This window comes from Cuculus canorus, chromosome 2 (assembly GCF_017976375.1).
Source record: "Cuculus canorus isolate bCucCan1 chromosome 2, bCucCan1.pri, whole genome shotgun sequence".
Lineage (NCBI taxonomy): Eukaryota > Metazoa > Chordata > Aves > Cuculiformes > Cuculidae > Cuculus > Cuculus canorus.
This window is the reverse complement of record NC_071402.1, coordinates 144491894-144518865: the sequence shown is the minus strand read 5'-3', so window position 1 is coordinate 144518865 and position 26972 is coordinate 144491894. Positions and strand designations below refer to the sequence as shown.

The window sequence follows — 26972 nt, the reverse complement described above, 5'->3', positions numbered from 1 at the left end:
GTGTTCTGCTGCCATCAAGGAATTTTTTTCTTTGGAAATTGGTATTTCCTTCTTACAGTTTTTTTCTCTGTGGCCTCTTTGGCTGCTGAGCTCTAAGAAGAATTTGTCTCTATAACTATCTTCTCTGTAACTATCCAACAGGTAGTTAAGGCAGCAATTAGATCCCCACTTTTGGCCTTTCTTCTCAAACTTGGTTGCCTCAGCCTTTCCTTGTAAGTTACGCATTCCAACTTCTTAACCAGCGTAGCAGGCCTCTACTAATATATGTTATGATTTTCACGTTTTCTAGAATTTCTTAGAATTGCTACCTTAAAAATCCCAAATCCTTGAAGTTAAAATACCTTTTTTTTCCTTGCAATTGCCAATGTAGTCATTGTAACCGGATCATCCCAAAAGAGAACTGCTTGAAAAATGTAACCAGCTTTTCTAGTCATCTGGTCTTTGGAAGGGTGGATTACTCCATTGAGGCAGCCAAATTTAACAAGGAAAAGAACCAGATTTAGCAACCATATCAAAACTAGACACTGTTTCAAGAGACATAAGATATTCCATCCAGATATCAGTGCAGGCGGATAGCACAAACAAGTTCCTAACTCCCTTTTTAAAGGTGAATGAAGAATGTATTTCTTATCTAAAACTTTAAAATCTCAAAATAACCGGTTGTGTGTATATAGGGTTAAAGATTACACACGCATTTCTGGAGCCGCATCAAGGAAGAATAATGACAGTGTGAACAAAATTAGGGCACTGAACCTCTTTTTTGTCAGAAAATATTGAGTTAGCATAGAGCATAGAAGGCACGAATGTAATAAAAATACCAATCGGCCATTCATTTCAGTAGAAGAGAACAGAGGTAGAATGGCAGATTTCTCTCCCTGAAGACACTTTAACTGCACATTCAAACCAGAGAGCATCCTCTGCCCCCAGTTCTACTTCCATGTTCGTGGAAACTATTTAAATAGTGTGCAGAAACTGGACTTGTGCTCCTGGCTTTATCCATCCCTTGCTCCTGCACAGGGAAGCCCCAGCGTTCACGTCCATCCAAAATGAATTAAGTTATGAACTGAAGGGAGGAGTAAGCACTGTCCTGAGAGCTGGGGTGAGCGCTTGGTGTTCGCACTGGCCCTTCTGCAAATGGGTCAGTGGCCAATTTGTGCTCTCCGCCTGGCTGCAAGCACAGGCTGCCAGCGGGGAGTGAGTCAGCTGAGCCGCAGTAGCCCTGCACAAGCTTGTGGTCAGTGCTGAGTGCCTGCTGGTTTCCTTCTATAAATGCTTCACCCCCTCCCTGCAGTGGGGAGAAAGTTAACCACGCTTTCCGGAGACTCCAGGGATGACTGTTCATTTCTGAGAGGCAACTGGGGACTGGCAGTCTTGGCTGCCTGCTGGTGGCTATTATGCTTCTGGGTGGGAGGGTTGAGCAGCTTCCCCAACCTCATAAGCTTCAGCCATGCTCTGTGGCTGACCTTGTGCCAATTCACTTCCTGTAACTGGTATATTTTTATCTCATCCTTGTAATCAGCGACACCAACTGCATCTCCAGCTGCAAGGAAGAAGAGAACTTCTGCCAGGTATGGGGTTGTTTTTCATACATAGCAGGATTTGACTTTTTTATTGAAAGAAGTGGCATTGATCAGTCATGTCACAGGACTCCTATGCATTCAGGGACCAGTGGGGCAGAGTCTTTTCCTATCCATTTAGACCAGGTGTAACTACTGGAGCAATAGACACAGGAGGAAGTCAACAAACTCTTAATCAAGTGGCTTAGTAGTGGCTTAATCTGGCTACATTTCCAGGATTTCTGGATTTCTGCCCAGAAAGCAAACCCAATATATAATATAAGTGATTAAGATAAATACTATTATAAAACAATAGAATATATTATAGATATTATAATAATATCAATTGTTATTATATTTTTGAACTTAATATGTAGGCATTTATATTAACAGCTGGGCTGCTAATGCCTAGAATTTCTTTCTGTGTGCACTGTGCAAAGGCAGGACTTTTCTGCTGTTCTTTTGAGCATGCAGCAAGCATAGTGCAGTTAGTATCTGCCCTACATATATGTATTATGCTTTTGAAGTGAATGTGCAAGATGTCCATTGTGTCCCAAATATTCAGAATTACATGGCCCACACCCAAGAAAAAGACAAAACAACTATGGCTCTAGCCATTTAATTTATTTGTAAAAAAAAGCCTCAAGGCTCTTCCTGCATGATTCTGTTAGCTCCTTGCTGTTGAACTCGTAACATTTTTGATCTTTCTTTCTTCTTTTCTCCCATTAGCCTTGCCACTCTGCCTGTTTTGATTTAAAAAAAAAATAGTTACTGCAGAAATTTCCAAAGGATAATTATCTCAGGAAATACTTGTGTTCTCTGGAAGCCAGTATCGTAAAATACCTGTGGATTTACTTCAAAGAAGAGGAAAGTTTAAATACAGAAACACTGGCAAATTAGCTAATTTATATTTTTTTATCTGCCTATTTCAGATTTTTAGCTACAGGCAAACCTTAACGTAGGGTAAACTTTGACTTAAGAAGGCACCTTTGTTTGTTATGAGGTGATGCTCAAGAACAAGCCCTGGAAACCATTTGTCAGTAAAACACTGATACAGTTAGGAAGCTGTTCATGTGGTCTGTATTCACACTGTTGTGTAAAGCACTAGTTATCATGGTGTCAGCCACCGTACAGAACTCACAGTTATAAAGGGACATGGCTAAATAGTTTCAAAGCTAAAATGTCGACTTGGAGCAACAGACACTCAGCTGAGCCGTGCTCTGGGAAGACAATAGAAATATCTTATAGCCATTTAGTAAAGGAAAGCATATGGAGTCACATAAATGAACTTTACCACACAAAAGTGATGTACTGAGCAAAGTAACAAATGATGCTTGCCACCTGTTCAGCATGAAAGAATACCTTGAAACTGGAGGAGGGTGAGAAAAGGAGTCAGATGTAAAGGATACTTCTGCTGAAGATGGTTTGCAGTGGATTGTTGTCCCTGGAGAAGGATAGATACATCTTACCCAGGCAGTGATCCTGCACACAAACAACAGTTGCAATGTTAACAACATGTAGGCTTTCCCCGGTATGTTTAAAACATTAGGCAGTACAGTGATGAGTCGATCATGGGAAGAAGAGAGCCAATTCACTTGTGGCTTTGAGACAGCAGGAGCTCTAAGAACTGGAAAGCTGACAGCAAGTCTTGCAATGGATAGTTAACAAACTGGGTACATAAGAGACTTTGACCCTCTGGTTGTCTCTGGTTTTTCCCTTTTGAAAGGCTTTGGTCTTGCTCAGACTGAGTTGGCTTTGGAGTTAGAGAAAGGCCTAGGTACTCTATCCAAAGGTAATAGATTGCTTAATTTTCTGTGAGGGTCCTACCACAAAGGGTCTGTGCCGGCTACCATAGCATTTTCAAGGCAAGTCTGGTTCAAGGCTCTGCAAAGGCTGGAAGCTGCACAGTTTCCTGGCTGGTTCTTTTCCCAGCTGAGGAGAAGAGCCAGCATGGATCCCTTCCAGCAACTATGCACTGAAGGAAACTGGAAAGGCTGGAACTTAGCATTGTTTTAAGTAAAGATCTCTAGAAGAAAGAGAAGCCATCAGTTTTCTGCTTTATTGCTGTTGGATGAGTGAGCTCAGCTTTTCCTCTTTCTCATGGTTCGCTCCTTTGTCTTCCCTCTCCCTAATTGCAGTCAGGATCCTCAGTGCACTACCTTTCCTCCTATTCCAATAGTCCCTCTTGTATCCTATTTCAATAATATTTTCCCCATTACATCCTTTGAATCCAGGTTTATGTAATATAAGTAAAGAAAATGAGTCAGAAAGAAAGGGAACTAACAAGCCATGGATCTATCATCACCCTCTCCCTCGATTCATCTCTGCTGTTATATCCCACAAACCTGACCATTGTTTGTCCTTTCAGATTGCGAGTTATTAAGAACAGGAACGCTATCTTCGCATGCAGTTGGGCAGCACACCACTCAATGGGGACCTAATTTCTGCTTGAGGCATTGCTATAGTATTAATTACAGTAATGGAGAGCCTCAGGTGTGCTTGGACTGGAGCTGAACCATAACAAAAACAAGCCTGTAGACTATAAGCAGGGCAGAAGCTTGCTCTGCCTTGACGATGGAGTTTCTCACTTTTGCCAAAAACAGAATAACAGTTTATATTTTTCTTTCCTGAAACAGTACAGCAGATTCCCTGTAGGAGAACCCGGAGTGGGTTCTAGCCCAAGGTTTTCCTTAGTGAGCTGTGCACAGAGCTGAGAACTGCCCTCAGGATGCCTCCATACATCCATCCTGCAATACCTGGATGAAAGCCATCCTCCAAGAACTCCCTAACACCGTATCTGGCTTGACCCACCTGCAGTCAGAGTTTTTCTCTGTCCAGGGCTACACCCCCTAGGCAGAGTACCTTGACAAGTCCACATGACAGCAAGCCCTCTTCTTCCAAGAGCCCTTAACCCCAAATGGGGATCTTGTAATTCCTTTGTATTTTCACTACACATGCAGGTACAACTGGAATTTCTGTGATTTTAAGAGCTTTGCCTCCAAGGCAATTAGACAGGCTGGCATGTGCATATATTTTGTCAGGAGTGGTACATCTATCGCTCTGCTAGGCAGCTATCTCAAGCCTGCACATTGTAGTCTAAAATATATCAGGTGGCGTGTACCTTTGCACACTGGCACTAGTTGTTTGTATCCATGAAGATCTGCTCAGGCAGTGAGTCGCAGGTTCCTTTCCGTCTAATGACAGAGGAACATTTTAGGATTTGTCTGATGCTCACAAGTAGTGGCTTCACTTGGTTTTCAGCTTCAACACTGAGGCTGTCAAGCTGTCAAGCTGTTTCAACATAGCAGAAGGGATCAAGACAGAGAGCTAAAATGACAGGAACGCACAAACAGCTAGCAGGTTTGTTAATTTGCAGATACTTTCTGGAAAACAGAAAACAGGGCTGTGGACTATCCTTGAATTTGGGAGACCTGGCTTATTCCCATCCTTCTGCCACTGCCACATTATGTGAGCCTGGGCAAGAGGTTTCACTTCTCTGTTTTACCTCCTACTCATGTTTGTTCTGTAGATAAGCAGACCTTGTTACTCAATCCCCTTAAAATTCCTGTTAGTTTAACTTATTTTTCAAATAAGGACATTGAGCTGCTGGCGTGTGTCCAGAGAAGGGCACCAAAGCTGGTGAAGGGTTTGGAGCACAAGTATTATGAGAAGTGATTGAGAGGACTTAGGCTGTTTAATCTGGAGGAGGCTGATGTGAGACTTGATAGCTCTCTACAACTATCTGAAAGGAGGTTGTAGTGAGGTGGGTGCTGGTCTCTTCTCCCAAGTGACAAGTGATGGGATGAGAGAAAATGGCCTCAAGTTGTGTCGGGGGAGGTTTGGATTGGATATTAGGAAAAATTTCTGTACTGAAAGAGTGGTGAAGCCCTAGAACAGGCTGCCCAGGGAAGTGCTGGAACCATCCCTAAAGGTGTTAAAAGTGTTGATGGGTCACTTCGGGATGTGGTCTAGTAGCCATGGCTGATGGTTGGGTTTGATGCTCTCAGAGGTTTTTTCCAACCTGAATGCATCTATGATTCTATGATTTCTACGAAATACAAAACGACATTCACAGGGAGGCTGTAAACTGGTCTGAAATCTTCGAATGAAAATGCACTCTTACCAACCTAATTCAGATGAGAATCTTTCCCTGAATGATTTCACAAGGTAACATGACAAATCAAGTCAGAGAATAGAAAACTGGGGATTTTAATTTCTAGACATATTCTCAGAAGATAATACCCTTGTCTTTATTCTACTGTCATAGCTAGCGGTGGCCTGAGGAAAAGAACAGACTGAGAATCAGAGAAGGAATGAAAAAGAGGTTCTTGCTGGCACAATGAACAGTGTTAGCACTCAATTTGGACACTACCTGTTTTGGCCTTGCCTGTCTCTGTTTTGGAAAAGAAAATTGAGTAAAGGGAAGGAGCTTTGTAGAACTTTTGAGAGTTTTTCAATATTATAAATGTTGTCCAAAGCAAAGCTAGCATGGGAAATATTTGCACCTTAATCATATTGTATTTTCCACATTTGATCAATGATTGATCATGTTTAGTTTCTTCTTTGACAGTAGTTAATACCAGATGTATCAGAAAAATGTGCAAGTAATCTTGTAAGTATTAGCCTAAGCTTAGCTTGCCCAAGGCAAGTTTCTTCCTAAAGCCAGGTATAGCTGGCTGATGCCCTGGCCCATGAAGGTTTTTTTTCCCGCAGTCATGGTTCAAATAAAGATGCAGTGATACATCAATTCCATAGATTACCTAATCACCACACTGAATTATTCGTTATTCCAAATTACAAGTTATTAGAAATAGAACAGGAAGGAATATTTTGAACTGTCTTGGTTTCTAACCTACCCAGATGAACCAAAATACTGGAGAATTATTTTAAGTGTTCTTCAAAGGGCGTTGTAAAAGAGTTTGAGCCTTGGAAGTAGTGTCAGTTGCATCCATTTTTGGGACCATGTATCTATTCTCTACATGCTCCCTCCCAAAAGAAAGTTAATAGTCAGAAGAAGGTTTGTATGGTCTTAATAGTTTTCAGAGTATGGGTTCAGTCAAATACCTGAAAGCTAATGTTTATTTGGCATTTACATATACCCCATAATTCAGCAGGTGAGGAACCAGTAAAACATTCTTTCACATAAAAATTTCCAGCTCTCTGACTTCTGGCACTGGCAAAAAAAACCTGAAAAACCAGTTTTTCTTGTGATATTTCATCCTATTTGGTCCCAGTCCCAGAAGAAAATGGGAAGTGTTAAAAAAAAAGACAAAACCAAAAAAACTTACTCATTAAAACATTTCAGGTAGTTACAGTCTGCCTGCAAAACAGGGTTCTTCTCTAGAAATGTCCTCAGCTGATGACACTGGCAGATCCTATGGTATGTCTTCTGGATGGGGTAGCTCTTTTCAGCTGTTTGCTTCCACTGGCTGTGGTGATTGAAGGTTCTCCACGTCTTTTATCAAAGAGAAACATTTGGGTTTAATATGATTTTCAATTTTTTCACTGTGACCATTAGGGTTTGTTTTACTCCTTCATAGCTTGCATCTGTCTTTAAATTGAGAGCAGCCGTACTTGAGTACTTCTCATGCTTACCTCTTTCAGCCAAAATATTCCTGAAGACAGAAGAGGGAAAAAATTTGCCTCTTCTCATGTTCTCAATCCTTCTCACAAATTCCACAACAACAATGTCCAGCCTTTGATGCTAATGTAGTCTTTAGAGGATCATATCTGAGGACATCACAAAGGCAGGAATAGCTACTGCTCAGTAGCAACAGCGTGACTGGTACACCCTTGCCTCTGTGCGGGAAGCATACCTTCGCTACAGCTGAACCAGATTACTACTTCTCAGCTCTTCACGGTGCTTTCTGTGTCTTGCCACTGTGGCAAGCCCTGCTTTGACATATGTAAGCTTACTGTAACCTCACTGTAAGTGAACTGCATGTGATTTACTTCATAAACTACAGTGGGAGTCACAGTTGGCAAACTATTTTGTTCTCACAAGCTGGTCCACACTAGGCTAGAAATTGATCTAAAACTATTTGTGAAGATGGCAAAAATGTTCGTAGCCACTTTTCTGCTCTCGCCCTTCCCATTACCCCGTGAAGATGCTATTAGCCCAAGGACACACTGTCAAAGGCATTTAAGGCTCAGTGCCATTGTAAAAGATTCAGAAATTTTGGGGAGAGACCAGGATATTCTGGACAGCCAGGTAAAGGACTGGTTCTAAAAGTTAATTTAAATTCATTTGAGGTGGAAGTGTGTTTCTGGAAAGGCAGTATCTGATCTAGCAGTGGCAGATCTTCCACTGCTAGATCATTTCTTTGTGAGGAGGAGGGTTTTCAACACCTACTAATTCACCAGACAAAATGGGAGTGCAAAGAACTGGCAAATTATAAGCAAGATGACAGGAATTATGCTCTGCTACAGATTCTCATCAACTGTCTTGAGTTTCTCCTACATCAAATATTTTGAAGCCTCAGCCACCAGCTGAGAGTTGGGCAGAGACATAAAGACTGCCACAGAAAATTTAATGAGATGCTGAGCAGGGAGGCTGTTGTTCCTTGCGTAGGTAAAGCAAAGAGACCAACTCTTGCCATCACCCAGGGATTTTTTAGTGTAATATTGCCTGTGGGGTTTATAACTCAGGCTGCTTGGGATAATGTTGTTCTGTCTTGCGCTATTAACAATCTCCCAGTGTGACAAGAGTAATAAAGAGAGCATAACATTGTAAGCATTCATGTTTTCCAGGCCAGTTAAGCAAGCTTTCATTTGTTTTAGAAGAAATCTATATGAACTTTGGCAGAGCAAATAAAAAAATTTGTGTGTTTCCTTTCTTCTTCCCACTTGGAATCCAGTCTGAATCATGCTTACAGGTGGTACAGGTGGAGAGAGTAAGGGACCTCCAAGAAGTGAAAGGCCTCTCAACTGATGCAAAATGATCTCATTTCACGCACTGCCCAGCAACTATATTAATGCAGCATTTCAGCCTGTAACACCTGAACAGAGCCAGTTGCTCACCCTGCTGCAGTCCCAGCTCTGGCTCTTCTCTGAGCTGCTTTTTTATCCATGCTACCCAGACAGACTCTCAGGCTGTGGCCCCTGGAGCCATATGCTCTAAGGCTTGATCCAGATTTCTCGCCTTACTGTTCCTTCTGCCACTGACAGCTGCTCTATCTCCAGCATGTTTTGGGTGTCTCTGGCGACCAGCTGCACATTTCACAAGACACTGGTTTGTTCTGCACTTGTACTATCAGCTGACTGGAGCTCTGCCCCATTAGTAGCACACCAAGCCACCAGTTTCTAGCATCAGTGAAAAGAAATGAGCCAAATCCTGAAGAAATTAATCAGGCTGCGTGTAAAGCAGAGATTACGTTTATATAAACTTGCCAGTAGCTTCCAGCTGGTAGAAGGTGAATGGAGATAGAGGATGCAACACCCAGGAAAGCAAAGTCAAGGAAATGTGGGCCTCTCAAAAGGCAGCATCTACTCCTCAGACTTTAAATGAACCCTGATGATAAAATAGGTGGACCAGAAGCTTTCTTACCTAAAAACCTGGGTTTTAATCAACTGCGTCAATAAGGCAAGCAGTCCCATGCTCAGAGTTCATACAAGCTTGATCTTTGGAGGATTTTGTGAATTTGGTAGTGGGCTCTCACTAAAGCTCTGATAAAATCCTGTAGGATAATCCCTAATTCATGACTTAACCCTTTGTCTCATTTTAGTCACTGAATATTTACACTTTGACTTAGTGGTAAGTTAAAAAAAGCAGCACACTCACTCAGCTTGTACAAAGGCAGGGTAAACTGCTGTTACCCGTTTAACTCTTAAAGGTAAGCATCATTGACCAAAAAACTCACCCTCAGTGCTGGGAAAGGAAGGGAAAAAAACAGGAAAAGCCCAGTAACTAACAAAGTTTTACTGCACCAATTCTCTCCTAGATTTGCTCTTTTGCAGGCTGGTTCCTCAATCCATCTCCTTTGTCTGTTTATCCCTCAAGTGTAAACCTCTTCAGCTTACATTGTTCTGCTTCCAGAGCTAATTCCATATGAGTCATGGTGCTGGAACGCCAATAAATATGGCTGTAACCATGCCTCAGTTTGCTGCTGCAGATGCTTTTGGCACAAAATTAGGCCTGTTCTTATCTTTGTGCAGCTCTTCTCAAAAAAAAAGGAGCTTCAGGCCTGGCTGTGGCCTTTGGGTGCAACAGCAGGAGAAAGATTTTAAAACAACAGTAATAGTTTGTCCTTTGTTGAACGAATCTACAGGCAGAGATGGGCTTCCTAGCTTCTGAACCACCCTCCAAAGTGGAGAAGTCCATGCTTCCTTCTCTGAGGGCTATTCTCCATTTCTGCTAAGTCAGTCAAGGTATTCATACATGCTAATTGTGACAGGATCAGAAAATGCCCTATCGTGACTGATATTAGGTAGGGCTTTATTTCCCAAAATCTGTTCCAATGACTTTTGTGTGGCTAAATTTGTTGCTTATCAATTACATATGGAAATAAAAAGTGAATACTTAATAATTCTCTTATTTCCATTCTTCCTTCCTTCCTCCCTCCCTCTTTTCCTCTCTCTCCATTTTTTTCTTTCAAGCACAACTTAGAACTATTTTTTTTGGCAATTATTCCACAAGAATAAGTTGTCAAAAAGTCCTTCAGCTGAAGTGAAATCACAAGCAGGCGCATGGTAGTCGTCTTTCCTAATAAGGTTGTCTGTATGGTCTGGTTAAGGCTGTCTAATGAGATCCTTGTCCCTGGGTCCTGGAATGCAGTGCAGTAACTGAGGCATCTATTTATAAGCAAGTTGAGAGATAATTGTGTTTATCTAATATTTAATCATTTGTATGAATTTTTAAAAATAAATTAGTCTCTTGGGTATTGTCTTAGTATGAAGAAATTCTACCAAAAATACAAAGCAGGAAATTGTTGGCAATGCAAGATGCAGTCAAAAGAGTTCTGTTCAGATTCCTCTGAAAATCACTTTTGTTTATGTTACATTAAAAAAACAGAGCTGTTTAGGCTGCAGGTTTCTAGGCCTGACTAGCAAGGGTATTGCGTCCCAAAATACTGTGATGTTGTACCATACCCTCTGCTCTGCCTTGATCGAGGGGACTGCAGCTGGTAGCCCTCTGCGGAGGGGTGGCAGGTTGTTCCCAGTGCCCAGCCCTGGCACGAAGGGGATGCTGGCTCTTGCACATCACCCTTGCTGTGTTGCTGTTGAGCAATACTTCTTAATGAATGAGCCATTATCTTGAAATTGCTTTGGAGTGAGTGCCACTGGCTGGGAGCCAACACACTTTCCTCCTTTATTGAAGGGTGTTCTTTTGTTTGTGAACATCCTTCTTTTTCACTTATATTTACTGACACCAGTTTCTTGTTTCTAACTAAAGTAACAGTGCAGTACTAACGTCAGCTTTTAAGCCTGGGTCCCTAAACCTGCGTTTAGTCACCTAGCAGTAGTTATGTCTAGCAAGTAGCATGCAGAAGTGCTTCCCAGGCAGGTCCAGGTACATACCAGTGTTTCTTCCCAAGGATGTTTTCCAATGACAGCTAAGTGTGGGAGGTTAGCTGCAGGGGCAGAGCCATCCCATCAAAATAAAGGAGGACATAGATTTTTGCTTGCGTGTCTCCTGGGTGAAGATGATTTCTTTATCCAAGATTTCTTTCCAATGACCATTTCAGGTCAGAGTTTCACCGCAAATTTCTTAATAAGAGTTAGGTAAAGTAAACAGATTGCGTTTGTGTTCAGAGCACATGATGAATGAGTACGTATTCGTGCCAGGGGAAGATTCCATTAAATCTGCTTATACTGGGTTCGTGCTTATGAAGTACAATGCTTATTCTTCCCCACAGCAGTGTGCTGGGATTATGATTGATGAGGACAGTGCCTTTTAACATCCTATCCTGACAGAATCCCATCTACAGCAACTTGCATAGACCACAAAGGCAAATTAAACAATCCTCTAAAACATGCTAAAATTTTAAGAAAATTATTTTTTCATCCTTCCACTGTGAAAGTTAAAGCAAATGCAATGTGAAGAGCATTACCCAAGATATGTTTTTTATTGCACTATTCTAGTGGGAAAAGCCTTATATAAATAACTGCAAATATAGTATGTATATTTTATATATATAAATATTTTTATGCATGTGCATGAATGTATGTGTATATGGATGTATTGCTATATTTACAGCGATGGCATTGGAACTTCTGTCCCACATAAAGAAAATCTTCTTTTTTGAACATTCCCTAAAATATCTGCCCCCAGATTGGAACATTCCTTAGAAGGCAGCTTGTTACCAATCTTGGCTCCTGTAACAGTAACCACTATCTTTCTCATCATTGACAGCAGAAGCCTGAAGGGATCTATAATTCACTGACAAGAAACAGTTTAATTATCTTAACTGTTGTAACTTGCAGATCAGTCAGCACAGCGCCCGAAGATAAACTCTGTATAGTCTGTACCTGAGACCTTCTTGAGTCAAGTCCTTTGCCCAGATGAGCCTGGGGTGCTTTGATCTGGACCCAGATCCCTCCCTCGACAGCACAGCCCAAGAGTCCAGCCCCAAGACCCGGGTCCTGGCTCCAGTGGCCCTTCCAGTGCTGGGCTGCAGCATCAGCCAGGTGAGGACTGAGTGGTTTCTACATTGCTCAAAGTGAAGCTCAAGACCACTTTTGCTTGATTTGTTTCATGTGTGAAATTCCTCCTGGCGTACATCCTGAGTGGCTCCAGAAATGTGATTCTTTGGTGTCCAACCACCTGTTGTGTGATGTATGGAGTTGCTGTAATCCTGCATTCATTGTCGGGGGAAATATTTTCAGGCATCCAGGCTTTGATCTGTACTTGGATTATGCAGATGTGTCAAAATGAGTCTAAATGTAATACTGAGCATATAAGAACGTAGCTTTTTGTTTTGCCCTGGAACGAGCTGGGCTTCTTTCTTCTTCTTGGAGCCTCCTCAGGAAAGGACTCACGCCAGATCAAAGTTTCTTATAGCACACAGGATCCATTGTTTTGAGACCTGCTAGAAATCAGCAGCTGCAGTTAAACTAAAGGGTGGAGGTATTTTTCTTAGCCTCATTTAGAATTGTTTAGGGTAATTACCCCAAAGTACATTGAAAAAAATGAAAGTCACTCAGGGGCTGCCGAATCTGTAGGGGTCCCTTTCAGCTGCAAATGGGTGTAAGATATCTGGTCAGGCCATGATGATGTATTGGAGGTAAAGGAGATAAACTGCTCTAACTGCTTACCACAAGACTACTTCTCTTGCCTCTGGCAGCTGTAACGAGCTTTAGTGGTGGCACGCCCTGAGGATTGCTTCCAGAGTTAATGAGGAGAGAGGACCCAGTCTATACCCAGACAAGACAAGGAGGGGAGGAAGGCATCCCTCCAGCATACAGATGTCTAAACTAGATCTTTCCCCCTGCTTGAACCCATCTGTACTTTTGAGTGTAAGAAAGGCCAATTGAACATTACATGGTCTGAAGGCCCAGAGGAGCTTTTTGAAGCTCTGGCGTCACTCTCCAGTCCTGCAGTGACAGCCAGGCCTTCCCCAGCCTCTTTGCACAGCTCTGTCTGGAGAGGCAGGGTGGAAATGGAGAGCTGCGCCAGTCCGCAGTGTGCTGGTGGCTGTCACTTAGGGGGAGGAGGCAAAGGTGTAGCTGCCCTGGTCTGCCAGCTTCCGGAAAAATGTTATTTCCAGCCTCAGTGACTTGAGTCCTATCTAGGACTTTGCTTTAATTAGCAAAGGTGTGATCCTGCTCCAGATGAGGATCTTGCCAACAGTGGCAATTTGTACTGTCCAGGTGAAAAGGCTTATGTAAAGAGGACTTGGTTGCAGCCCAGGCACTACTAGGGAGCAGTGGTACTCTCTGCCCAGGCTGGAATCTCCTTTTAGCTTGGGTTTGTGTGCTACCTACCGCAATGGCCAAGTAGCCCATGTGTATGCTCTGTGTGTGCTGCTGCTGCTGCAGATAATGACACAGAGAAAAGCCATACAGAAACACGAAAAGTTCACCTCCATGGAGCTCTCACAGCTCATGCCTTCCCTTTTGCTGTACTAGAGGTCTTGAGCAAGGCTACAGGGAAGGGATGTTCCCCCACAACCCTGGGCTGTTACTCAGAGCTCAACTCTTCAAACCTTGCATTCCTGTTTTGAAGTGAATATGAGTGTTTAAAAATGAGTATTCTGAACATGAATAAACCCAACTATTTTGAAAAGTATGTGTGGAAATTGAATTCAGAAGAAGTCAACCTGGAAAAAGAAATTTTTTTAAAAAATAATTTTTTGAAACAAACTGTATTTTACACTTTCTTAAATGTTGTTATTGTTTCATTATTTCAGGGGAAGCCAATAGTAGAGCATAATCTAAAAATATAACAGTAAAAGTATTAACTCGTGGTCATCACAAAATCACAGGGAAGGAGGTCACCTATGCTGTCCCGCTTCCCATTTCAGGATGATAGTGATAACAAAGCTGGGGCAGCTGCAACTGAACATACGTTAGCGCTGTATTCTCTTGCTCAGAGTGTCTCCAGTTAAAATTGTTTGAATCAGTGCTGGCTCACAGTTTTGACTAATTTCTGGCACACTATCCCTAACCTCTCCCCTCTCCTGAGGCAAATCTCATGCAAACAAAGTGAACGCCATTTTCCACTAGGTGTACCTGATCTGGAAGGGGATATGAAGCCAAAGTGCTCAGGGAACAGGCTAGTTCATCCAGCCTTCCTACAGCATCATCCCCCAGCATTCTTCCTGCCCAAAGTGGTGTGGAACATGCTCCAGGATGTCCCAGGAACGTGGGGACAGAGGACAGCGCTGGTGAAAACACAGGCATATAACGCAACGCTGTAAACCTTGTGCCAACCAAGCCCGCAGTGAAGATATAAGGGAGAGGGGAGACCACACTGCGGGGCAAACTGGGACCTCAGTCTTCAGCACATGGAAAGCCTTGCTCTGAAGTGGTTTGAGGACAGTTGCATTGTCCCTTTGGGCTTGTTGAGGTGACCTTCATGCTGCAGGGGATGAAGTGGGTTCCATGTTACTTGGGTTGCTGAGCTTGTTGGCCGAGATGGGGAGTTTGGCTAAGAGTGGCGCTGAAATTGTGCCATTCAACACACAATCAGGATGTGTGTTTGCGTAACTGGGCCTGGATCCAGGAGAGTGGGACATTAGGGATGCCTCACATTTCTCTATTTCTGGGAAGTGAATTAATGTGTACACAACTCCATTGCACTCACTTAACTTATTTATGAGAAAATCACACAGATTCACCTCTGAAGGCATCCAGAGCACTGCTAGCCTTTATTCATCTTAACGTAAAGCTTTGTTCCAACCTTGGATGCACTTCCTTGCTCTCTCATTATTTAAAGTGTGGGTTTACTCTCAGGATTGACTGTACAAAACTGGCATTTTCTTCCTTAGCAGATATATTCCATGCGTGAAATCAGAATGTCGGTGTAGTGACTTCAATAGCAAGAATTTTTTCACATATTCCTTTTTCCTGTTCTCTGTGCAGAGGCTGAGTTGCACTCCTGCATCTCAGGCAGCAGCATTAGTGCCCTTCCCTTTTGACTCTAAGCTTTTATCCGAATGAAGGAATGTGGACTATTTTCTTTAAAAGAAAAAGTGGTGATGAGGAAGGTATTTCTTTTGGTGCACTTCTATGAATGCACTAAGAGTATGAACTGGTCACAAATCACAGGGAAAATCAGATGAAAGGGGATACCTCTAACCCAATCAAATGCTCTTTCTTTCTCGCATAGCTTTTTATGTTGCACTATTGGGGTGTTATTGTTTCAAGCGCTTCTTTTACATCTTCTCTGCTAGCTTGCCTTGGCTGCTTGGCCTCTTTCTCAAACACATAAGCCTTTGTAAAAGGAGAGGCAGTAAAAGCTCTCCCCCTTCTATGCCTCACGTATACTTTCATCTAGGGTAGTGACACATACTTGTGTTTGATGTAGAGGTTCCTGTAGGTTTAATTATATGGTTTCTTGTGGAATGCAATCGTTTCTTCAGCTATCAAGTGGTCGTCACTGTGGCTGGCCAAAGACAGTATTAAACTTCATTAATTCCTGCTCAGTCACATTCTGAGCTCATTCATCACTCTGCAATCGTATGGAAGACAAAGGCAGTCCCTGGTGCAGAGGGCTGGGGTACAGCAGTGTGCACCATGCAGGGGTAAAGCAGCGTAGCCTGATCTGCAGGCTATTTGGGGTTGGGAACAAGACAAAAGAAGGGGAACCTCAGCTTGAGTTTCAGATTAAAGTGAATCTTTTGCTTAACAAATTGGAAAATCGTGGTCATTTGAGAAAGAAGTTTGCAAAAAAATCAGAATAATAATATTAAATAATGCAGAGCTTTTCCCATATTTTTCTGGAGAAATCTAGCACAGGTTTTCTGGAATTTGAGGAAAATGATTGTTTTTCTGGAAAGGTTTGTTGGGGCAGGTATGTTTCAGAAAATAATGGTGGGAATCTTTCATGGGTGCTGGCTACCTGGTGTGCCTCCATATGATGGTCATTCAGCATTAAGGCACTGGAGATTTTCCAGAGTTGAAGGCATGTCACTCAAATAGCAAAATGTCTGCCTGGGCCTTATTTAGAGCTAAACAAACAGAAAACACATGAAAAATACTAGACTTTTATTTCTATGTAAGGACTTGAAGAGCTGATAGTTACATGTCTTGGTTGAGCTCCATGCCTACTTCCATCTCTGTTGCAAAAGAGCATCCTGCAGGATGCTGGAACATACACCTAGGTCACCTCCTCCACGTAAACCTGGTAGTAAAATAGATGCCCTTGCTCTGAGTTGCCCTGTAGCCCCCTGAGCCATTAACAGCCCCCTTACACAGTATGGGGCTTAGAGCAGATGGGGCTCTCACTAATACCATCTACACTAAGTCCTTCTCTCTTATAGTCCCTTCCACTTTATGACAGACTTTATTACTGCAGCTGTGCGCTGGCTTCATGGTTTCAATGATTTTTCCATAATACTTTCAATCCCTTCTCTGCTCTTTGCTCTGGGTGATTTGTTCCTTGCCCTTATATTAAATTATCCTACATTTTTCTGCAGCAAACTGCATAATAATGTATTACAAGCTCGTATTTACCATCTGCTGGCCCAATCTCTCCAACAAGCCAAACCCTTTTTCCCTCAGAGTTTGTACTGCCTCCAATGTAGTATTTTCTATAGATCTAAACCACATAATTATTTCGTGAAGTATCCTGCAAACAGATCCAAGCAGACACCAGGGCATCCTACCGAATATATCCATGGCAACTTTCAGGATCTGGCCTTTCCAATGCAGACAGGCAAGAGAAGCAGCTATTGCAGTCTTTTTGCTGCCCTCTTACAGTAATCAAAATCTCCTTTCACAAGTGCACTTCCAGTCTGATTTTTGATGTTGCTTCCAGGTTGATCAGTTCTACAAACCAGCTAGCCACAGGCTTTTCCCCAAAGATCCATTAATTGCTGACTCAGAACCTCTGGACCATTATACTGACCATATTTATTTAGGTTTCTAAAAGATGCTGAATACCACTGTCCAATAATTTGCTGCATCCGGACCAACTGGAGTCCTAGGAACCATAGATGTCCTAAACTCAGGAACCCCCTGGCTCTCCCTCTACCTCCTTTTCAATGCATGGGAGAGCAAATGAACTTCACAGGAAGGTTCCTCCTGTGGTGAAGGGCAGCCTCTTTCACTGCTTGATTGCTTCACTGAATCTCTTTTAGCCTTTTTGTTTTCATTGATCTGAGTTTGAAATATAAAGTGTTCTTAAAAGTTAAACTGCTATCTCAGTCTTTGGCAGTGGTGATGAGAGGGAAGGAAGGGTTATGATAATGGTAAAAATGACCCCAGGGAGCTCAGGAAGCATCTCTGTATCCCTGGCTGAAATGACGTTGCTGTGAATTGGGACTAAATTAAAAAAGGGAAAACGTGGCCCCAGGCTAGGAGGATATTGAGAAGGACAAAGTGGAGTGGGTAGAATCATAGAATAGTTAGGGTTGGAAGGGACCTTAAATATGATCTTGTTACAAACCCCCTGCCATGGGCAGGGACATCCCACTAAATCAAGCTGCCCAAGGCCCCATCCAATCTGCCCTTGAACACCTCCAGGGATGGGGCAGACACAACCTCCCTGGGCAACCTATTCCAGTGTCTCACCACTCTCATAGTGAAGAAATTCTTCCTAATGTCTAGCCTAAATCTGCCCCTCTCCAGTTTATACTCATTCCCCCGGTCCTATTCCCCACAAGCCTTTATGAACAGTCCCTCTCCAGCTTTTCTGTAGCCTTCAGGTACTGGAAGGTCACTATAAGATTTCCTCCGAGCCTTCTCTTCTCCAGGCTGAACAAGCCCAACTCTCTCAGCCTGTCCTTGTAAGGAAGGTACTCCAGCCCTCCGATCACCTTTGTAGCCCTCCTATGGACCCATTCCAACAGCTCCATATCCTTCTTACTTTGACGATTCCAGAATTGGACACAGTATTCCAGATGAGGTCTCACAAGAGAGGAATAGAGGGGCAGAATCACTTCCCTCAACAAGGGTACCTCAGGCTTTGTCATGAATTCACATGCAAAAGCTCTGTGGCAAGACACTTTCATTTAAAAAGAGCTAGCTGAAGGTAACAACCCAGGGAATATGTGTCTTAATCATAGAACCATAAACTCACTAGGTTGGAAAAGGCCTGTGAGATCAGAGTCTAATAGTACCTGTCCACTACTAAACCATACCCCTGAGGACTTCATCTATACGTTTTCAGGGATGGTGACTCACCCACCTCCCTGGGCAGCCAGTTCCAGTGCCTATAACGCTTTTGGCGAAGAAATTTTCCCTGATGTCTGATCTGAACCTCCCCTGGTGCAACTTGAGGCCGTTTCCTCTCATCCTATCATCTATAACTTGGGAGAAGAGACCAGCACTCAGTTTGCTACAACCTCATTTCAGACAGTTGTAGACGCTGGTAAGATTAGCCTCTTTTTCTTTAGGCTAAACAACTCCAGTTCTCTCAGCAGCCTCTTATAAGACTTGGCCTCCAGCTCCTTCACAAGCTTCATTGGCCTTGTCTGGATATGCTCCAGTACCTCGATCTCTTTCTTGTAGTGAGAGGCCCAAAACTGAACACAGTGGTTCAGGTGCGGCCTCACCAATGCCAGGTAAATGGGCAGAATCACTTCCCTGGTCCTGCTGGCCACACTGTTTCTGATAGAAGCCAAGATGCCATTGGCCTTCTTGGCCACTTGGGCCACTGCTGGCTCATGTTCAGTCAGCTGTCAATCAACACCCCCAGGTCCTTCTCTACCAGGCAGCTTTCCAGCCACTCTTCCCCAAGCCTGTAGCGCTGCATGGGGTTGTTGTGTCCCAGATGCAGGACTCTGCACTTGGCTTTGTTGAACCTCATCCCATTGGCCTCAGCCCATCAATCCAGACTGTTCAGTTCCCTCTGTAGAGCCTCCCTACCCTCATGCAGATTGACATTTCCTCCCAGCTTATTGTCATGCACGAGCTTACTAAGAGTACACTCCTTCAGATCATCAATAAAGATATTGAACAGAACTGGACCCAAAAATGAGCCCTGGGGAACACCACTCCAACTGGATTTAACTCCATTTACCATGACTCTCTGGGCCAGTTTTTAACCCAGCAGAGGGTGCGCCTTTCCAGGCCAGTGGAAGCCAGTCTCTCAAGCAGAATACCTTTAGAAACAGTGTCAAAGGCTTTACTGAAGTCCGAGTACACTACATCCACAGCCTTTCCCTCATCCATTATGTGGGTCACCTTGTCATAGAAGGTGATTAAGTTAGTTTGGCAGGACCTGCCTTTCACCCATGCTGACTGGGCCTGATCACCCGTCTGTCTTGTGTGTGCTGTGTGATAGCACTCAAGATGACCTGTTCCGTGAGCTTTCCTGGTACCAAGGTCAGACTGACAGGCCTGTAGATCCCTGATTCTCCCTCTGACCTTTCTTGTAAATGGGTGTAACATTTGCCAACCTCCAGTCAAGTGGAACTTTCCTAGTCAGCCAGGTCTGCTGGCAGACAATGGAAAGGGGTTTGGCAAGCACTCACCTGCTCCTTTAACACCCTTGGGTGGGTCCCATCTGGCCCCATAGACTCGTGAATGTTTAATTGGGTAAGCAGGTCTCTAAACGTTTCCTCTTGGATCATTGGAGCTTTGTTCTGTTCTCCCTCCCCGTCTTCTGGCTCATGAGGCTGAGTACCGAGAGAACATTTTACCTTACGATTAAAACTGAGGCAAAGAAGGCATTAAGTACCTCGACCTTATTCTCATCCTTTGTCACTATTGTTGCCCTTGCATCCAGTAAAGGACGGAGATTGTCTTTGGTCCTGCTTTTGTTGTTAATATATTTTAGAAACATTTTTTGTTTGAAAACTTGGAGCTTGGTGCAGGTTATTTCTTTCTGTTAACAAATGTGCATTTCTCCCGTACATGGGAATATGTAACCCTTGAGTCTTGCTTTGCAGCTCCTTTACCAAATGGGGTACCTCTTAATCATAGCAGTATGTGTAGCTCTACACAAAAACATCTGTGCAAGCCCCAGACTTGGCTACATTCTTCTCACCCTGATTTCTACGCTGCTCTACACTCCTTGACTCTGCTTGCAGTGCAGATTTTTAAATGGCTTGAAGTGTTATTAAAACAGGGCTTGCAAGGAAAGAAACAGCTTTTTACAGACTGAGGAATACAGTGTCAGCAAGAGAAAACTATGTCTATCAGGAGCATAACTGTATGTGTGAAATGATTTCTTGTAAATACATCTGTGCCACAAGACAAAGCACTTCCATGTACATTTGACAAATTTCAACTATATTAGGGCTTCTGGCTTCTAGTTCATTGTTTCCATTTGTTGGCTGAGAAAGTTAAACATACACATTTAAATATGAAAGTATACGACTATATGTAATAATAAAAATTATTCAAATATATTATTATTATACACATTATAAGACATTATGATAGTGTATAAGGTAATTATGGACATGTAAATAAATGCATATGCATGCTTTGAATCATCCTGCATGCTTCTGTTGAAGAACAAGGGCTCAGCCTTCCCCTGTAGTTCTACAGAACACAGACGAATAATAAACACACATTTTTTCTGCTCATCTGAGTCCCAACATCTGAGTGTCAGAAGCCTGAGAGATACAGAAAGGATGGAGAAGAGCCAGGGTAGAAACATGAAGTCAAGAGGATTTCTAGAGGCTTGCACAATTCTTTGGGAAGATTGCACAGAAGCTGTGGTTTCATATTAGTTGTCTTAATCATCTGCAGTTTGGGAAATTACAGGGAAATACTGGAAGCTGCAGTGACACTATGTGTGATAACTACAGAGAATGTGCATTCAGCTTTACTGACAACAATGATGTGCTCCAAAAGGCTTTGGAGGTTGATTCCTCATCAGCGTAAGGATTCCAATACTCTCTCATCAGGTTCTTTTAGGTGTTCCACATGAGGAGGGTTTGATGTTTAATGTAAAATATACTTATTTGTAGATATTTGACATTAGATGAGATTCTGATTGAACAGAATGATACAGCAATATAATGAAATCACAACCCAAACACAATATACCAATTGCAATGTACAGTTGGATTGCAATACAAACATGATTTCCATTATCAGCTGAAGGCGGCTCAAGCCCATTCCTCTCTTCAGGGTTCATTTAATTGGTTGGTTAATTTTTAGACTCCATGTCGGGCTGAGCCACATTACTCTTCCCCCATGCTGGTCTAGCTGTCTCAGGAAGATAATACTTATCAATTATTTTAGGGAAGGCCATTTATACAACCAGTTGACCCACTCAACTGATACTGCTGTTTACCTAAGAAAAAAGCCACCCTCTAGTCCCCTTTGTGTTGAGGTAAGTTCAGCTTCCTTTATAACAGCTGTGGGTACTCCTAATATACTTTTCTGAGTTTCATGAGCATCATCCTTGCCTATCTTCTTTTGGCCTTCTTCCACTGAAGGTGTTCATTGGTCAGCCACTGAAGTCCCCAAGGCTTCAGAGAAGGCAGTGGTTCCACTCATGAAGTGGGCAAATGAATTCATACATAAATCATTACTGATAGCAAAGGGCGGTATCCACACTCATAGAACTTCAGAGGCAGGATCCCACCATCTTCACCTGATTTTTAGTTGTTATTAACCAAATCACAAAGGCCAGGCTAAATTCTTACTGCTGCCCTTGTTACGAGGGCATAATCCAGCCTGACCACGTGCCCCAGGCAGTGAGATATTCTGCCTGCCAAGCCACCACGTTAAATTAACAAACTCCTTTTCTGTAAACTGTACCGTATGCTGCATAGCTTGAGTCTCTGCCATCAAAATAACAGTGTCCAGCATTTTTTTAATGAGTGGTCATCTTTCTGGGTTTTGTAAGCCATTTACTCCGTTTGGTGACCATACATGGCTAAGATTCATGTGTATTTGGTTTTGATGGTTTATTTGATAAATCTACAAAATTGTGCACACAACACCGGGCATCCAGATCTCCTTTATCCCAGAACAATAACAGGAGGAGCAGTGAAAAAGGTTGACGATTAAATAAGTGAGTCTGATATTAAGAATCTATTCTTTATAGCATTTATAGCATTCTTTCGAATGAATACACTTTTACAACATATTTTTCTCCTAAATGATGTGTTCAGGCAGAGGCCCAGTGTTGTAAAAAGACACATAATTGGCACTCAAACAAGTCTGAGTTATTGCCTGGTTGGTGTAATTTTACACCTGTCATTGCCCATATATTTAGAAAGAGTGAAAAAAACAGACCTGAGGTTGTTTCCCTGCTGGTTGCCTTCAGGCTGTGCTGACATGCTCACTGAGTTTATAACGTGCCTTTGTGAGATGTCGTGCCTGCAGAGGGGAAACCAAGAACTCATCTCAGACACAGCTTGGTGGGGGTCAGCAAGTGTCCTCCGGTTCTGGATGCTGCAAGAGTGGCACAGCTTTTCAGGTTTGGCCCTGCTTTCCCATCTCCATGTGCAGAAGCCTACCGCGTGGGAGCACTGCCAGTCCCCATTCCCACACACTCTTCCTTACTAAGCATCGCCCAGTGCTGGTGTGCTGGAGGCGGACAGCAGGCACACTGAGATAGTCACCTTCTAAGGGAACTTTTACTAGGTAGTTTTGTTGGGTTTTTTTCCTCCCTGGTATTTGCTGAAAGTAAAGGCCTGTGACCTCATCTCCTTTTCTTGAACTTAAAATATACAAATACAAGAAAAGAAATCCAAAAGTGCTGCCTGCCAACGCTGCCCGTACATCAGTAGCATTTATCCAGAAGAATAACAGCACAACCCAAATCCTCCTTAATTTACCTTCTTGTGACTGAGAACAGAATGCTGGGCAGTATCTGTTAAAGAGCTTGTCCCCCTCCCTGCCTTCATTTTTGGGAGAAGGCAAGTTGCAGCTTGCCCCAGATTGGTGGGGTCCTCTGCACAAGGAACAGGAGAGCAGGCACTCAGACATGGCTCTCCAGGAGCTTTCCGCAGGTGTCCTGACCCAGGGGGGCTGGGTGAAGCAAATCAGCTCGACACTCAGCTCACAGATTCTACCTGTAGTAATCCTCTCTGTGGAAATACCTGTCCAGGTACCTTGAGGCCCTAGGTGCTGCTTCTTAATCCTCCTCCTTTGTTTGACCCAGATGGATGATAATTTTTTTTCTTCTTCCTTTTCCATTTAGTTAGTGATTCAGAAACAAAAGAGTTGTCTACAGAGCTCCAACCATGTTTTTCCTCAAAAGCTTTTGCATGATTCAGGTGACTCTAGCAACTGCTGCTTGCTAATGCAAACTGAGGCAGACATCTAAGGGCAGTAGGTTCAGGGCAGGCAGAGCAGTCTTCCTCCCATGCCAGGCTGCCTGGCCATTCATTGCAGCCTTCCTGCATTTCCCAGGCAGGTTGTGGTCCCTCTCCTTCTCTGATGAAGCTCTGGTTCTCATGGCCTGAGCAAAGAGGTTCAAGCTCCAACGCAATCAGCACAGCTTTACAGCTGTTTACTTAGAAGATCCATTCAACAGAAGTTGGCCAAGATGCATTATTAGGGTGCCAAATCACAGTATAATTCATTTTTCATAGTTCTACAATGCTGGAGAAAGACTGGCCTCTCTGGCCACACACCTCTGAATATAGGTCAGCCAGTTAGAATCAATCAATTTGATTTAGAAATGATGGTATTTCATACAACTTACTTTAGATATTTTTTCTTCTCAATTTCTGTGAGTCATTAATTACATTCATTTCATATTTTCCAGGCTTTTTTTCCTGAGGTGCTGAAAGCAAGAAAACTGTCTTGTGAACCAACATTTGCATTTCTTACATCTCTAGATTTAAGTCTCTAAGGACACTTGAAATGTCAGGGCCCTTGTGACAGCAGCCAAGCTATTAGCAGGTCCCCTGCGGCTGGTGAGTACCAGTACTGAGCAAGTAACAATTCCACATGTGGAATCATAGAATCATAGAACAGTTTGGGTTGAAAGAGACCTTAAAGATCATCCAGTTCCAACCTTGCTGCCATGGACACATTCCACTAGGTCAGGTTACTCAAAGCCCCATCCAATCAGGCCTTGAACACCTCCAGGAACTGGGCATCCGTGACTTCTTTTGGCAACCTGTTCCAGGGCCTCACCACCCTCACAGTAAAAAAATGTCTTCCAAATGTCTAATCTAATTGTACCCTCTTTCAGTTTAAAGAGTCATTGTCCTGTCACTGCACTTCCTCATAAAGAACCGCTTCCCATCTTTTCCTGTAGGCTCCTTTTAAATACTGAAAGGCAGCAACATAGCATATTTTGTCCCACATCAGTTTAAACTTTTTAATTTTCTGTGTCCATGAACCACATAAAGGAAGATCTCACTGCCTTGTTACTTTAGTGTTGTATTACATGCACACCTGCAGTAAATACGGGAGACACAGATCTGTTTGTTAGTTTCTATCTGTAAATTCTAGCCCAGAAAATTAGGGACACCTGCAAGACCAATCCACCCAAAGTCAAGAGGGAGCCTTTAAGGTGAAAGGTTTTCCAGAACAAGCCTTCTCATTGCAAAAGGCTAAATTATTGCTCTCATGTGATTTATAGTGCAAAGGCTTTCAGTCTGACAGAGGACCTGGAATATTCAGCATTAATTCAGAAACAGAGACACATGTTGTTGATACACTATATCGCTGCAGAATATATAGTACCAGAGTACCTGCACATACTTTACACACCAAGAGATTATCCTGAATGTGCTATTAATGTATGTACATATATTTGCTATTATTGGCATAATTCACAAGCACAAAATGAATGTAGCTTCAACAAAGCCCTCTAGCTGCTCCATCAATTACTCTTCATTTTCTACCTGTGACTTGTATCTGCTTCTATCTTCACAGAAACAATACACAATGAGAGATGGGCATAAATTAATTTATGGCTTCACCACAAATTAAGTCTTAGGGTATGTGTATGTAATCTTTAGCATTGCAATGAAACTACTCAAGACAGCAAGGTTCCTCACTGCACAGAAAGAACTGGTGTTCAGTCTTGAGTGCCTGCAGCACTTCTCCCCAGAGAATGGCTGGACAGACCCGTGGCCCATTTCCTATTCACAGCCTAGAAAAAAATGTGCCTCCTATGAGAAAGCCCAGACCATCTTAACCCTCACCCAGATATATCAGCAGTTTGAATGTTCTAACCTTAGTTGCTCCTCTCTGTTCTCCCTGACCACCAGTTCAGCCTTTGCACCTCTCCTGCCTCTGGAGTCCACAACACCAAGTTGGTGAAGAGTCTAGAGTGAAAATCGTAGGAGGAGTGGCTGAAGTCACTTGATCTGTTCAGCCTGGAGAAGAGGAGATCGAGGGGAGACCTCATAGCAGTTTACTGCTCCCTCACAAAGGAAGGAGGAGGAGCTGAACTCTTCTCTCTGGTGACCAACAATAGGACCCGAGGGAATGGCAGGAAGATGTGCCAGGGGAGGTTTAGGTTGGATATTAGGAAAAAGTTCTTCACTCAGCCAGTGGTGGAGCACAGGAACAGGCCCCTCCTAGAGAAATAGTCATGGCACCAAGTCTAACAATATTCAAGAAACATTTGGACAATGCATTCAGACACATGGTGTAAATTTTGGGGTAGTCATTTGCAGCAATAAGAATTGGACTCGATGATCCTTGTGGGTCCCTTCCAACTCAGGTCATTCTGTGATTTTGTGATTCCGTTACACCAGTGCTTGCTTACTGGTTTGAGAGACTGCCTGCTAGCAGAACAGACCAGCACTAAGCCCTGTAACTCTGTGTCCCATGACAGTCTCCTTTCTTGCCCCAAATCTGCACCTTTTACCCCTGCCCCACAGGGAACTGGAGCTGTGGCGGTAGCCACCAGAGATGGAAAGAGTAATGAAATGTACTCAACACAATGCTGGGAGAGGCCTAGGAAGATTAGGGTTTATATGTCTGTTTTCCTAACAACCTCATGCAGATTCTCAGCACTGTTAGTAAATACCTCATGCTACCACAGGAAGATTTGACATCCCAGAGCCTGCTTCTGGGAAGCACCGTGTGCCCCTGGAGCCACCCCAGCGCTTAGGCATCCTGGCAGCACTTGGGATGCCACAGGATTGGGCTCCCCAGCTTAGATCAGAGGGCGCAGTCCAGGGTAGCACAAAAAACAAAGGGCGAAGCTACAGGAATGTATATAAGGGAAAAAAATGACAAAACAAGGCATGCCAGGATTACTCCCGACTGAGGCTCACTGAAAATGTAATTATGACCCAGACAATTTTGCCAGCACTGGTAGTAGCTGGGACAAGCATTTGGTCTCATTTTTTTGTACCAAAAGAAGGCATGGAGTTCTGCGCGGAATAATGTTAAGGGTTGATTGATTGCAGATTAAGAGCCTGAATAAAAGCTTAATGACGTCAATGGAAAGATTCTCATCGGCTTGAGCCAGCCGCAAGACACTGCTCGACTGGTGCAACGGGAGGCTTTTTTTTTTTTTCAAAATGCAATTGTTTTAATATTAAAGCTTCTGTTGGACAAACAGATCTCATAGAAACAGAAATTAAAAGAGACCCTGAACAAAAGAACAGATTTAGCTGCCCAAGATTGCTATTTTAGTGTGTTTGCATGTTTACATGATGTTTCACAATAGTGTGTTTTACTCTTTGCATCACATAGAGTGAAAGCTCAAGGATGCTGGCGGACAGTTAGCTTTCTGAACTTGGGAGTTTCCCTATGTAAAAGAGGTCTTTTTCATACAGCAAATGAAACATTCTTTATAAAGGTTTTTCTATGCCTCTAAGGACCTGCCTGCTGTCAGGAAAATATTTACCAGCCCAGAGTGATTCTTTTAGCCTCCACACTCACAGGACCGTGTTGTGCTTGGCATAGGCGTTATTTGCAGGAAAGACA

The 26972-nt window shown here is 43.1% G+C and overlaps 1 long non-coding RNA gene across 1 annotated transcript; it reads left to right on the top strand.

Moving 5' to 3' along the window:
* Positions 1-1270: 1270 nt before the first annotated feature.
* On the top strand, positions 1271-26972 carry LOC128851313 (uncharacterized). The gene is made up of 3 exons (XR_008448650.1): positions 1271-1568; positions 11979-12182; positions 23839-26972. It is a non-coding gene; the product is annotated as an uncharacterized LOC128851313 (long non-coding RNA).